Source organism: Pristiophorus japonicus, chromosome 8 (genome assembly GCF_044704955.1).
Source record: "Pristiophorus japonicus isolate sPriJap1 chromosome 8, sPriJap1.hap1, whole genome shotgun sequence".
Taxonomy (NCBI): domain Eukaryota; kingdom Metazoa; phylum Chordata; class Chondrichthyes; family Pristiophoridae; genus Pristiophorus; species Pristiophorus japonicus.
The window spans coordinates 34735222-34749704 of record NC_091984.1 but is presented as its reverse complement, the minus strand read 5'-3'; positions in this window follow the sequence as shown (position 1 = coordinate 34749704).

The window sequence follows — 14483 nt, the reverse complement described above, 5'->3', positions numbered from 1 at the left end:
TCAGCGCAAATGATTCATTACTTCAATTACTTGTTCCATAAAGCTGATCTATGTGTACATTATTCAGAGTGAGGAATACACTAATCTGAATTCAATTGGTCACATTCTTTGCACCACAATTCACACCTTTCTTCTCTCTTGCTTTTTCTTCAAGCGAAAATACATTTTAAATTGCACATGGTATATAAAATAACAGTCAGCTGGGAGAGACAAGAAGCTCTCTACTCCCAGGCCATCATTGACGCTGCTCTCGACCAGCCATCGGGAAGTCACTCTTGAGAGAGCAATCAGCAGAGATTTCATTTTTCCCCGCTCTTGCAATGAGGTGCCTGAACTCCCTATTTTGCATAATTCCGCAGCAGTGCTGCATTTGGAAACTTGATGGGGTAGAATAAATGCATCACAGCTTGCCAGAGCACCTGCCTGGAAGCTCTGGTGCTCAGCATCACTGTGCAACCTGAACATTTTGTGTGGTCTTTTGCCATCATTCAATACTCTGATTAAACATAATTCTAATACACTGATCCGGTATTGTGATGGCATCTCCATCCAAGCTGTGGAAATGTTACCCCATTTAGTTACAGTGACAGAGTATATTTAAGATACAGGGATAACATGTTGATTCTGAATTCGTGCTATACTTGTGAATTCATATAGCTTTATAGAAATTTTAAGCACATTCAGATGATGGATGTCAAAATAATGGGAGCTTATAACATATAAGATTCTGATGGGACTGGGCAGGTTAGATGCGAGAAGAATGTTCTCGATGTTGGGGAAGTCCAGAACCAGGGGACATAGTCTTAGGATAAGGGGTAGGCCATTTAGGACTGAGATGAGGAGAAACTTCTTCACTCAGAGAGTTATTAACCTATGGAATTCTCTACCGTAGAGAATTGTTGATGTCAGTTCATTGGATATATTCAAGAGGGAATTAGATATGGCCCTTACGGTTAAGGGGATCAAGGGGTATGGAGAGAAAGCAGGAAAAGGGTACTGAGGTGAATGATCAGCCATGATCTTATTGAATGGCGGTGCAGGCTCGAAGGGCCGAATGGCCTACTCCTGCACCTATTTTCTATGTTTTCCATGTTTTCACCAGTTATTATTGACCTCCCAATTCACCAGAAGTAGGAAAATTTAGTTCAATTAAATTATATCTGAGTTCTGGATCCTACGGCAGTGTTGGAACAACTAAAGCAATTTCTTCACAGCATCAATATTAAGGAACAATTGCCTTGATGTATTTTGCTTGGTCTAGGCCCTGAAATAAATGTTTTATTTACTGTTATAGGTTTTTAAAAATTGTTTCTGATGAGGGTAAAGAAAGATGATGACACTTCTCCATAATAACACTTAAAAAACAGTGGATTCTGTGGCCTCCAGAGCTTTATCATTGTCCGCAGAGCTAGTTATGGTCTAATGGAAGGATGCAGTGGGGCTCGAAGAGGTTGATGATTCTGCGATGATATGCAGCGCCCCACTGGAGAGTGTACAGGCACTGGGAAAGGAGGCAAGGTTCTGCAGATGTTCCATATTGACAGAAACACACATATTCAGACAAAATGCAGCTGTATAACGTATGAAAGATTTAATTCATGTGTATTAGAGACACGGCTGACTCGAAATAAGGGCCCACGTTTCCCCAGAGTTGCTCCTATTTTTTTGGAGCAACTAGTTTTTTTGGGAATATCTTAAAAATCGCAATTCTCCCCATTTAGTTTGCTCCAGTTTAAGTGAGTTAGTTCAGTTTCTTTTTAGTTCAGTATTTTTTTCAAAAGGAGGCGTTACCAACCACTTACGCCTGTTTTGGCCATTTAAAGTTACTCGAAACGAACTTAGGCCAACGTATGTATCCACTTTTGTACGCTCAGAAAAACCTTGTGGAGACTTAAGAAATCAACGCAGGTAGCCAGAGATGCCGGGGGGGGTGGGGGGGGGGGGTGGGGGGGGGGGAGGGCGGGAAGGGAAGTTAGAGGATTTTCCAAAGCGTTAAACACTTCACTTTTAACAATAAAGAAGCACAAAAACCATCATAATTAATAAATAATAATAAATGAAAAATAAATCAATTAATAAAACATTAAAAGGTTCTAACTCACCTACTGCAGCACCCAGCAGCTATCCGTTCGGGCTGTTTGGCCAAAGCTAGGGGCGGGATCCAAGGAACGAGCACCGGGAGCCCTCCGGAGCAGCACAAGCAGCAGCGCCTATCCGTTTGGGCCGTTCGGCCAGGGCTCGAGGCTAGGGGCGGGATCCAAGGAACGAGCACCGGGAGAGCAACAAGCAGCAGGCTGGGCTGCAGGAAGGAATTTAAAGGGGGCTGCAGGAGAGGGAGAGGGAGAGAGAGGTGACATCACTGAAGAGGGGAGGGGGAGAGAACAAAAGACCTTGGTGTGGTCCATATACAAACCTTGTGGAGATGGAGAAGTGCTGTGCTGCCATTTTTCACCATTGACCTTTGAAAGTTTAAGTTTTACTTCAAGTATGGGTGTTGCATTATCAACGCCACAGATTTTGCAATGGTTCTGCATCATTGTGCTACGTAGGAGAGAATTGATTAGAGCTCATCGCATCAGGAACATCATAGCCCATAGGCTGCTGGGCAGGAGGCCTTACCCACCTCGGCAATATCGAGTCAGGCGTTCGTACCTGGACCTGAGTGAGGCTGATTGTGTCAAAAGGCTGTGTTTCCACAGAGAAGTTGTGTTTGAGATCTGTGAGTTGCTTAGACCAGATTTACAGCCGAGAAGCAGCAGGTGGACTGCCTTGTCTGTTGAAGTGAAGGTTACAGCTGCACTTTCCTTCTATGCCTCGGGATCATTTCAAGCTACAACTGGAGATGTGTGCGCCATCTCTCAACATGCAATACATGTCTCCATTCACCAGGTCACGGCTGCACTGTATGCGCAGAGGAATGACTTCATCAAGTTCCAAATGACCACCCAAGCAATCCATGACAGAGCTGTGGGGTTCTCAAAGATTGCTAGCTTCTCAAAGGTACAGGGCTGCATTGATTGTACCCACATCGCCTTGTGAGCACCTGTGGAGGATGCCGAGCAGTTCAGGAATAGAAAAGGCTTCCACTCCATTAATGTGCAGCTCGTGTGTGACATCATGCAGCACATCATGTCAGTCGATGCAAGATACCCTGGCAGCACCCATGATGCGTTCATCCTACGCAACAGCATTATATCTGACATGTTTGAGCAGCAGCCAGAAGTGGAAGAAGACCCCACCTGCGGTGAGAATGCCTGATGATAATGATTTGGAAGATGCAGGTCATGAGCAGGAGGAGAAGGTGGTGAAGGAGGATGATGACGACGATCAGGAAACCATGTAAGTGCCTGAGGCTGGAGCATGACGGCGGAGGAGGGCGGGCCATCGTGCTCCTTTAACGATTGCTCGAGCCTTGTGCCAGCAACTCATCCGTGAACGCTTCACAGATGCCTGAGGGCTCAGCCACAACTATTCCGCATGGACATGTTTATTTTTTGCAGTTGTTCCTAAATGTTGTGTTTCGTTAATGGAACATGATTCAGTTTTAATGTAAATATATTTTCTTGAAACATTTACAATGTACTGCACTTTAGTGTAATAAAATAATTCTTGTATCAAACTTTGCTTTAATATGACCCTTTAAGATCACTTAAAAACTTTAAGATCACTTATAAACTTGTACAATCTCGATTTGAAAAAACTTACACTCTAAGATCACTTAAACTTTAAGGTCACTTTTTAGTTTTAAATTTAAATAGCTTACAAAATGTGAGAGCATTTACACTCCAACTTCACTTAAAAACCTTAAGATCACTTATAAAGTTATAAAGTTACAAAATACAAAACAATTTCAATTTGAAAACAGTAACAACAGAAACAACAGCAGCAAAGAAAGGCTGCACCCATCTCTCATCCACATCTCGGTGAATGTGCACTTCTTCATGGGGGTGACATTTGATTGGCCGGGCTGTGTGCCCTTATTGCAGCAGCTACCTCACACAGGCCCTCCCTGATTGCCTATGCCATTACTTGCATGCCCTCCCTGACGGCCCCCTGTGTGCCGTCGTTTGCACTGCCTCTGACATTCCCTCCTTCATTTCCCGTGTCATTACTGCTATTTCTCCCAACAGTCCCGTTACCTCATCCCCCTCCACACTGACTATGTGCATGAGTGATCGGGTAAGGTCATTGGTCTCCACACCCAATGCCATAACCTCAACCACATCTGTTGCACGCTGCATCTCAGGAGAGCGTGGTCGGATTCTCCTTCCCCTCGGCCTGGGTCTGCCTCACGGCACCCCACCAGCACTGGGCGGCGCAGGCTGGGACGGTGGGGCCCTGGGTGTTCCAAGCGGTGCCCCACCAGTACTGGGAGGTGCAGGCTGGGACGGTTGGGCCCTGGGTCTTCCAAGCTGCATTCCACCACCACCACCAGTGGGAACCACAACCTCTGACAGTGGGACACTGGGTATTACAAGCTGCATTCCACCACCACTATTGCGAACCGCAATCTCTGACAGTGGGGCACTGGGTGTTACAAGCAATTTCCACCACCACCACTGGGACCCGCAACCTCGGATTCTGTGAAACCATGGAATGTCGGATCAGAACTAAGAGCACTACACAAGGATGGGGAAGTGAAGAAACCATGGAATGTCAGACCAGAACCCATGCAAGTGTTTGGTGAAGTAAGGTCCTATAATATGAATTGATCCATAATAAGATCAACATTCTCTCCTAAAGACATATCCATGCCCCCCTCCTCCAACCCCAACCTTGGCCTGGATCGTACACATCTGAATCTTCTTCTGGATCTTCTGGATCTTCAGGATTGGCATCATGTTCTGCAAAATATAACAGAACAGTCAATGGTTAGCAGCACAGGAGAGGGCAGGATGGATGGCATGAGTAGTCTCACATGTAGCAGGCCAGGCAGCAGGTTGATTTGAAGGGCCACGATGCATTTTCAGGACTTACCCTCTTCCTCGGGTTTGGGCCCAGCTTGTGCGGTACTGATTGTTTTTCTCCAGGTAGGACCCATCAAAGCAGCGACCCTCTGATCCAAGGGTGTCAGTTGGTGTAGATTTGGCGTGCCTCCTCTTGTTCGAGTTCTTTCCCTTTTGTTGTGGGCCAATTTCTTCTGCAAAGATTAAAATATAACTTTTTAGAGAGGGCGTTGTTAAGTCCTGACTCTAATGTACTGACTTACACGAGACACATGCTGAAGTCAAGGTCACTCAGGACCTGCACCTTTAATTCCAGCTCTCCAGTGCTGCACTTGCCTGAGACCTCCCTTCATATACCTCAGTGGGACAGATATGGAGTGTCTCCTGCAAGTGCACCCCTGGTGGTAAGGTATGCTTATTGTTACAGGTCATATCCAGTTACAGTCATGTTAGCATGGTAAGATACAGTTATATACAGTAATGTGAGATACATGACCCTCCCGCAAGGTCTTATTGCCTTTATAGATTCAGTCTCTCAGGTAGTCTGCGCTCTCGCGTGGAGTGTCTTAGTTGTGGTTCAGTTGTTTGCCTTGGTGCCTGTTTTTCGTTCGGTGTGATTGCTGGTATCTCGCCTGGTCTGTCTGTTGAGACTGCCCTTTCCTCAGGTTGTTCCACCTGTCTGTCCACCAGGTGTGGTGTGAGTTCCACATTGTAGTCTGCCTCTGGTTCTTCAGTGTTATCAGTGAATCTACTTTTTACTTGGTCTACATGCCTCCGGCAGGTTTGGCCATTGTCCATTTGTACAACCAGTAGCCTGTTTCCCTCTTTGTCTGTTATTGTCCCTGCAAGCCATTTGGGACACCGGCCATAGTTTAGCACAAACACTTTGTCCCCTATCTCATTCCATCTCCCCCTCGAATTTCGGTCATGGTACTCAGTTAGCTTTTGACACTTAGCCTCAACAATTTCATGCATGTCTGGGAGGATTAACGAGAGCCTGGTCTTTAAGGTTCGTTTCATCAATAGTTGCGCGGGGGGAACCCCAGTCAACGAATGCGGATGAGAGCTGTATGCCAGCAGCAGTCGCAACAGGTGGCTCTGCAGCATGGGACCTTGGATTCTGAGCATGCCTTGTTTAATGATCTGCACTGCTCGCTCTGCCTGGCCATTGGAAGCTGGCTTGAAAGGTGCCGTCTTAACGTGATTTATACCGTGGTCAACTGTAAAATCATGAAATTCTGCGCTGGTGAAGCACGGACCATTATCACTGACCAATATGTCAGGAATGCTGTGCGTTGCAAACATGGTTCTAAGGCTCTCCACAGTGGTGGAGGTGGTGCTCAAGTTTAAAATGGTGCACTCAATCCATTTTGAAAATGCATCAACGACTACGAAGAACATTTTGCTCATGAATGGGCCCGTATAGTCTACATGCACCCTCGACCACGGTTTGGTGGGCCAGGGCCAGGGGCTTAGGGGGGCCTCCCTGGGGTCATTACTGAGTTGGGCACAAATGGTGCACCGACGGACGCAGAGCTCCAAGTCCGCGTCAATGCCAGGCCACCAGACATGAGATCTGGCTATGGCCTTCATAAGGACGATCTCCGGTGCTCGCGGTGGAGCTCCCGGACAAACGCCTCCCTGCCTTGTAAGGGCATAACTACTCAGCTGCCCCACATCAGGCAGTCCGCCTGTAGTGAGAGTTCATGCATGCGCCTATGGAAGGGTTTGGCCTCCTCGGGGCAGGCATCGCGAGCCTCTGCCCAGTCACCGGTTAAAACGCATCTTTTAACTAGAGATAACGTGGGGTCATCCAGGCTCTGATTTGGCGAGCCATCATGGGCGAACCTGTGGATTCAAAGGAATTGATTGCCATGACCATCTCACAGTCCTGTTCGTCGGACCCTTCTGTGGTCGCAAGGGGTAGCCTGCTAAGCGTGTCGGCACCGTTGTCTGTGCCTGGTCTGTGCCTTATCATGTAGTCGTAAGCCGCCAGCATGAGTGCCCACCGCTGAATGCGTGCCGAGGCGTTGGCGTTGATTGCCTTGCACTCGGATAGTAGGGATGTGAGGGGTTTGTGGTCGGTTTCTAATGCAAACTTGGCCCCGAAAAGGTATCGGTGCATCTTTTTGACACCGTACACGCACGCGAGTGCCTCCTTCTCAACCATACCGTACCCGCACTCCGCTCGCGAAAGTGACCTGGAGGCATAAGCAACGGGCTGCAATTTACCCGCATCATTGACGTGCTGTAAAACGCACCCGACCCCGTATGCTGACGCATCACACGTAAAGCCTAACTTTTTACTTGGGTCAAAAAAGGCTAAAACACTCTTGGAACATAGAAGGTTACGTGCCTTATTGAAGGCGCGTTCTTGGGCGTCCCCCCAAAACCAATCGCACCCCTTTCTGAGTAGCACGTGGAGAGACTCCAGCAGCGTGCTCAAGTTTTGCATAAAGTTCCCAAAGTAATTGAGTAGCCCAAGAAAGGCGCGCAGTTCCGAGACATTCCGGGGCCTGGGTGCCAGGCGAATCGCTTCGGTTTTAGGGTTAGGGTTAGGGTTAGGGTTAGGGTTCCATCAGTGGCAATCCTTCTGCCCAAAAATTCAACCTCAGGCGCGAGAAACAGACACTTGGATTTCTTAACTCTTAGGCCTACCCTATCCAATCGACTTAGTAGTTCCTCAAGGTTGCGGAGATGAGAGTCGGTGTCCCTGCCCATGATGAGTATGTCATCTTGAAACACAACCGTCCCCAGGATGGACTTGAGCAGACTCTCCATGTTGCACTGGAATATAGCAGCTGCCGACCTGATGCCGAATGGGCATCGATTGTACACAAAAAGGCCTCGATGTGTGTTGATGGTGGTGAGTAGCTTAGACTCTTCGGTCAGTTCTTGCATCATATACGCAGATGTGAGGTCAAGTTTCAAGAAAAGTTTTCCTCCAGCCAACGTGGCAAATAGGTCCTCCTCTCTGGGCAGCGGGTATTGGTCCTGTTGGGAGACTCTGTTTATGGTAGACTTGTAATCCCCACAGATTCGCACGGATCCATCAGGCTTCATGATGGGGACGATGCGGCTTGCCCAGTCGCTGAATTCCACGGGAGAAATTATGCCTTCCCGCAGAAGCCGGTCCAGTTCGTTTTCAATCTTTTCCCTCATCACATATTTCACAGCTCTAGCCTTGTGATGGACCGGTCTGGCATCCTGTGTGATGTAGCTTCTAACTTTAGACCCTTTGAAGGTGCCCACACCTGGCTGAAAGAGATGTTCAAAACGGCTTAGAACTGTTGAGCAGGAGGTCCGTTCCTCTGACGACATGGCGTGAACATCATCCCATTACCAATTAAGTTCTGCTAGCCAGCTTCTCCCCAACAGGGCTGGGAGATCCCCGGGGACAATCCCTTTGTGTGTGACTGAGAGCATGGCGCTGCCAAGGACTGGGACGATTTCTTTAGTATAGGTCCTTAGTTTGGCATCGATCTTTGTGAGTTTTGGTTTGTTGCTTTTGTCCGGGCACAGCTGTTCAAATTGTTGAACGCTCATGAGGGATTGACTGGCCCCCGTGTCCAGTTCCATGTTGATGGGTATCCCGTTGAGTAGAACCCTCATCATAATTGGAGGCGTCTTGGTGTAAGAACAGTGGACATTGATCGTGTTAACCCGCTGTACCTCGGCGTCCCGTGCACTGTTCCAACCGTCTTCTGGTCTGCTTTCTGACCCTTCCAATTCGTGTACCAGCTGAGCTGCTGTTTTTCTGCACATGCGAGCCAGATGCCCTGTGTAGTTGCAGTTTCTGCAAACGGCATGCTGAAATCGACACACCCTGGTTGAGTGCCTTCCCCCACATCTCCAACACAGACCATTTCCATTGTTTCTGAAGGATGAGCTGCATCTGGCTGATCTCCCTTGAGCTTCTCTCAATCTGTTGTTGATTGCTCGCATTGTGGGTTGATGAGGTGTGATCGGCCGTTCATGTGGCCCTTGATTTTGATGGCTTCTGGCGCCACTGTCTGCTGTTGAAGGCCTGCTCTCCTGCCTTTGTCTGTGTGTGGGGGGTAGCAGCTTGTTTCACGCTGTGAACCCCTTGTTCCGATGCCTCGTTGGTTGTCATACCCGAAGTATAGATCAGCCTCGTTTCTTCTTCGCCTGCCAAGAACGTCTGCGACCACTGCTGCCTCTAGGGTCAAGTTCTTAGTCTCTATAAGCTTTCGGAATAAGCCTGTGTGGCCTATTCCTTCAATAAAAAAGTCTCTCAGTACTTCTCTCCTTAGTTCATCGGGGAACTCACATGAACTAGCCAGCCTCCGAAGTTCCGCCACGAAGTCGGGTATGCTTTGGCCTATACAGTATCTGTAGTTGTAGAACCTGTGTCTGGCCATGTGTAGGCTGCTCACTGGCTTCAGGTGGTCTCTCACCAGTGTGCTCAACTCCTCAAACGACTTGCTTGCTGGTTTCTCGGGTGCCAGCAGGTCTTTCATTAAAGTGTATGTTTTCGAGCCACAACTAGTCAAGAGATGGGCTCTTCTCTTGTCTGCCTTATCGTCGCCCAGCCAGTCTTTGGTCACAAAGCTTTGCTAGAGCCTTTCTATAAAGTCATCCCAATTGTCTCCAGCATTGTATTTCTCATCTGAGCTGTTGGTAGCCATTCTGTGGATTCTGTGATCCCGTAACTCGTCGCCACTGTTAAGTCCTGACTCTAATGTACTGACTTACACGAGACACATGCTGAAGTCAAGGTCACTCAGGACCTGCACCTTTAATTCCAGCTCTCCAGTGCTGCACTTGCCTGAGACCTCTTTTATATACCTCAGTGGAACAGGTATGGAGTTTCTCCTGCAAGTGCACCCCTGGTGGTAAGATATGCTTATTGTTACAGGTCATATCCAGTTACAGTCATGTATAGCATGATAAGATACAGTTATATACAGTAATGTGAGATACATGACAGGTGTCTTTCTGCTGGGTGGGACATATACAGATGGTCACATTTACAATTGCAATTCCATTGGAAAATGAAATATTACTTACACTAACTACTTGACCAAGGTCGTGCCATTTCTTTTTACATTGGCTTCCAGATCTCATGGTATTCACCATTGCGCAGTAATCTTCTGCAACTAGGTTCCAGCGTTTGTTCATTTCTTTGGGTGGCACTTTTGTGTGATCTCTGTTGCTGGTATCCAGCTCCTGCCATCGCTTCTCAATGACATTAACTAGTCTCTCCACTTTGCCATGCAAGAAATGTTTCATTCTTGGTGCACGTTGTTGCATTGCTGTATTGAATTGACACTCAGTGATTTTTCAAAACACTCAGTCCTTACTTTGCATGCACCTATGCAGCACTCCTTCGGGAAGTTTAGCAGCAACACAGAGCACTCACTGATTCCAGCAGCTGATTTCTTCCACAGTACTGCTAACAGCACTCCTTCAGACACCAAAAATCAATCAGAAGGCTTTCAACTACTCCAGGCACCCAAAAATCATTTTGCAGCCTTTTCCTTTGAAAATGGCCAATTGCCAATGTTTGTGAGCCATTGCGCATGCGCACACACTACAACGCGCATGCGCGACACTGCCAGCACTCAGAGACACACTGGGCCCTAGCCCCGCCCCCCTGCCGACTGTGTTGATACAGCACGACCATAGGTCCACCCCCCCGCTAGTTCTGCTATGCTACGTCAAGGGCCTACTCCGGTGCTGCTGCGTGGAGAATACCACGGTAAGGAGTAGGCGCGCTTTTTGTTCCAGAAAGTCACCGCACCTCATGGAGGTGTGCCATTCTAAGGGTCGGGGGAAACTTGGGCCCTATATTGATATGCTGCTTGGCACAGTGTTGACATCCTAGAGCCTTGTGGTGGAAGGTGTGCATCTACCACAGAAAGCCATTGACAGTGTCATGAAGAGACTGATATGAAGAGACTGAATTACATTTTGCAGTTCTGCTGGGAGTATTTGATGGATGAGAAGAGCTCTCGGGTCAATCTGCTCATCACATTGGTGAGAAATCAACAGGCCTCCTCCACACTGTGTTCGAGATGTTCGCAGCTCCTGTTATTTCCTGAATAAAAAAACCTGACTTGTGACTGACTGTATATTTAATATCAGCTCCTGATAGAATTGACTAAAGAAACAATTCTGGATAATGTTGCATAACTGCTTACAGTGCAGTCGTTTATTTGTCAGAGCTCGGTGAAAAATATTGATGTGCCGTGCAAGTGCTTATGATAAAAGGGCGACTTCTGGCACTGTCTTACAGTGCAGTGTGTGCCTGATCCTAGTTAATAAAGCATGGCCAAAAATCCTGCCACAAAGTGGAACATGGTTCATTGCATTGGTTTAACATTTTAACAGTTTGTCTGAACTCTATTTAAAAGAACCCATTAATCAATTAAATGCATACAATGGCAGACCAGTTATGTACTGATGCTCTGCTCCCATCCATTTATATTTATAGATCAATCTGTTTCACTTACTGTATGCCTCTCGAGTGAAATCTGTGAAACTACACTGTATCCTATTTATTCTTGCTGTGATTTATTGCTGATCCGAACCACGAACACCCATGGGGAGTGCTGAACTGCTTTGGCATGGCCGCTGTTTGTCAGGATGGACAGGCAGACAGCTTTTCTATCATAAATGCCTGGAAATGATAAGCCTTGCAATGTAGCTGTTTAATATAAAGAGCAGACAGGAGAGGTAATACCATACTACATAGGATTGTATAGGATATACGGCACAGAAACAGGCCATTCCGCCCAACCAGTCAATGCCGCCATTTATGCTCCACTTGAGCCTCCTCCCGTCTTTCCTCATCTAAATCTATCAGCATAGCCCTCTGTTCCCTTCTCCCATAGGCTTGTCTAGCCCCTTAAACAAAGTTTTTTTTTGCAGCATGACACACATTAGCCAGGCCTTTTCTTCTTAGCTAAGTATGGTGAGAACCAAAACTAAAATATAAGTTGATCTGGTTCAGAATTGTATTTTTAAAGAATAAACAGTTTTCACAATGTGCTCTTCCTAAACAATTTAGCCTTAAACAACCACAATTTAATCGAATAAGTTATATTTAAAACAATGCACAATTCAGTAGGTTAGTTCCTTTTTTTACATTTCTCCTTCAGATTGAAAGATAAATAAATTGTCCAAGAAATTGCTGGGTGGAGGGAGAGCGTAAGTATGCAGGTATTTCTGACGCGGGCTGGAGTATATTGCCTTTCCACTGGGGAAGAGCCGCAGTTTAGTTCAGTTTCAGGACAGGCTGTAAAAGCATCTGCCCTCCCCATATGCAAATGATGGAATAAGACTGGGGTGCCATCACTCATCCTAAACTCTGTGACTTCCACTTTCCCACCCCACCCCAAGCCCCCTGCCCCGAGAATGTGAGGCACTGTTTAAAAGGTTCAATTTGTTACGACCCATTTGTAATCTATTTGCTTCATGGGTTCTTTGCTTCAGGATTCTCTGTTTCTCTCCACAGCACAGATAGATACATTTTTAACCAATAAGGGAATTAAGGGTTATGGGGAGCGGGTGGGTAAGTGGAGCTGAGTCCACGGCCAGATCAGCCATGATCTTTTTAAATGGCGGAGCAGGCTCGAGGGGCTAGATGGCCTACTCCTGTTCCTAATTCTTATGTTCTTATGTATTCATAGCAACACATTACTCTTAAAAACTAGTTGGTTTATTAGCAAAGGTTTAACAATCGCACTACACATGACCAGTTCATCCACCAGGCTCACAACCCACATGCCTCAGCCTGGATCCCCGAACCCAACTGGCTGGGGTTTTATTGAGTCTTGTGAACATCACGTGACTGTCTAAGCCACTCCCAACTCAACAGCTCTACAATTATTTTAGTTGTGAACATTAAACAAGTGCCCCCTAATTTTCAAGGCTTTTGCCAAGATCCCACACAAGAGATTAGTGTGCAAAATTAAAGCACATGGTATTGGGGGTAAGGTATTGACGTGGATAGAGAACTGGTTGGCAGACAGGAAGCAGAGTCGGAATAAACGGGTCCTTTTCAGAATGGCAGGCAGTGAATAGTGGGGTACCGCAAGGTTCAGTGCTGGGACCCCAGCTATTTACAATATACATCAATGATTTAGATGAAGGAATTGAATGTAATATCTCCAAGTTTGCAGATGACACTAAGCTATGTGGCGGTGTGAGCTGTGAGGAGGATGGTAAAAGGCTGCAGGGTGACTTGGACAGGTTAGGTGAGTGGGCAAATGCATGGCAAATGCAGTATAATGTGGATAAATGTGAGGTTATCCACTTTGGTGGCAAAAACAGAAAGACAGAATATTATCTGAATGGTGACAGATTAGGAAAAGGGGAGGTGCAACGAGACCTGGGTGTCATGGTACATCAGTCATTGAAGTTTGGCATGCAGGTACAGCAGGTGGTGAAGAAGGCAAATGGCATGTTGGCCTTCATAGCTAGGGGATTTGAGTATAGGAGCAGGGAGGACTTACTGCAGTTGTACAGAGCCTTGGTGAGGCCACACCTGGAATATTGTGTTCAGTTTTGGTCTCCTAATCTGAGGAAGGACATTCTTGCTATTGAGGGAGTACAGCGAAGGTTCACCAGATTGATTCCCGCGACGGCAGGACTGACATATGAGGAGAGACTGGATCAACTGGAGTTTAGAAGAATAAGAGGGGATCTCATAGAAACATATAAAATTATGACGGGATTGGACAGGTTAGAGGCAGGAAGAATGTTCCCGCTCCTTGGGAGTTCCAGAACCAGGGGCCACAGTCTAAGAATAAGTGGTAAGCCATTTTGGACTGAGATGAGGAGAAACTTCTTCACTCAGAGAGTGGTTAACCTGTGGAATTCTCTTCCGCAAAAAGTTGTTGAGAATAGTTTGTTAGATATATTCAAAAGGATATTACATGTGGCCCTTACGGCCAAAGAGATCAAGGGGTATGGAGAGAAAGCAGGAAAGGGGTACTGAGGTTGAATGATCAGCCATGATCTTATTGAATGGCGGTGCAGGCTCGAAGAGCCGAATGGCCTGCTCCTGCACCTAATTTCTATATTTCTATGTTTCTAAGTGCCCCTTTGTTTTTTTTTTAGGGCATCAAAAACACAAATTATACAAGTGCCCCCTGGCTAAAAGGGCAGGGGGGCTCACTAAAACCGACAAACTTAAACAAATTAAACTTTAAACATTAAGGATCAAATTAAAATTTGGTTGCCGGGGGTGTTGATGCACTCCAGTCCCTCTGGCGCCCACCTCTTGCGGAATGCCGTGAGTGTACCAGTGGACACCGCGTGCTCCATCTCCAGGGACACCCTGGCTCGGATGTAACCGCGGAAGAGAGGCAGGCAGTCAGGCTGAACGACCCCCTCGACCGCCCGCTGCCTGGACCGGCTAATAGCCCCCTTGGCCATGTGAGGAGCAGTCCTATGAGGAGGCCTTCCGACCTGCCCGTTCCCCTCTGAACAGGGTGCCCTAAGATCAGGAGTATGGGACTGAAGTGCAACCAGAATTTGAGGAGCAGCCCCTTCAGATATTGGAAGAGC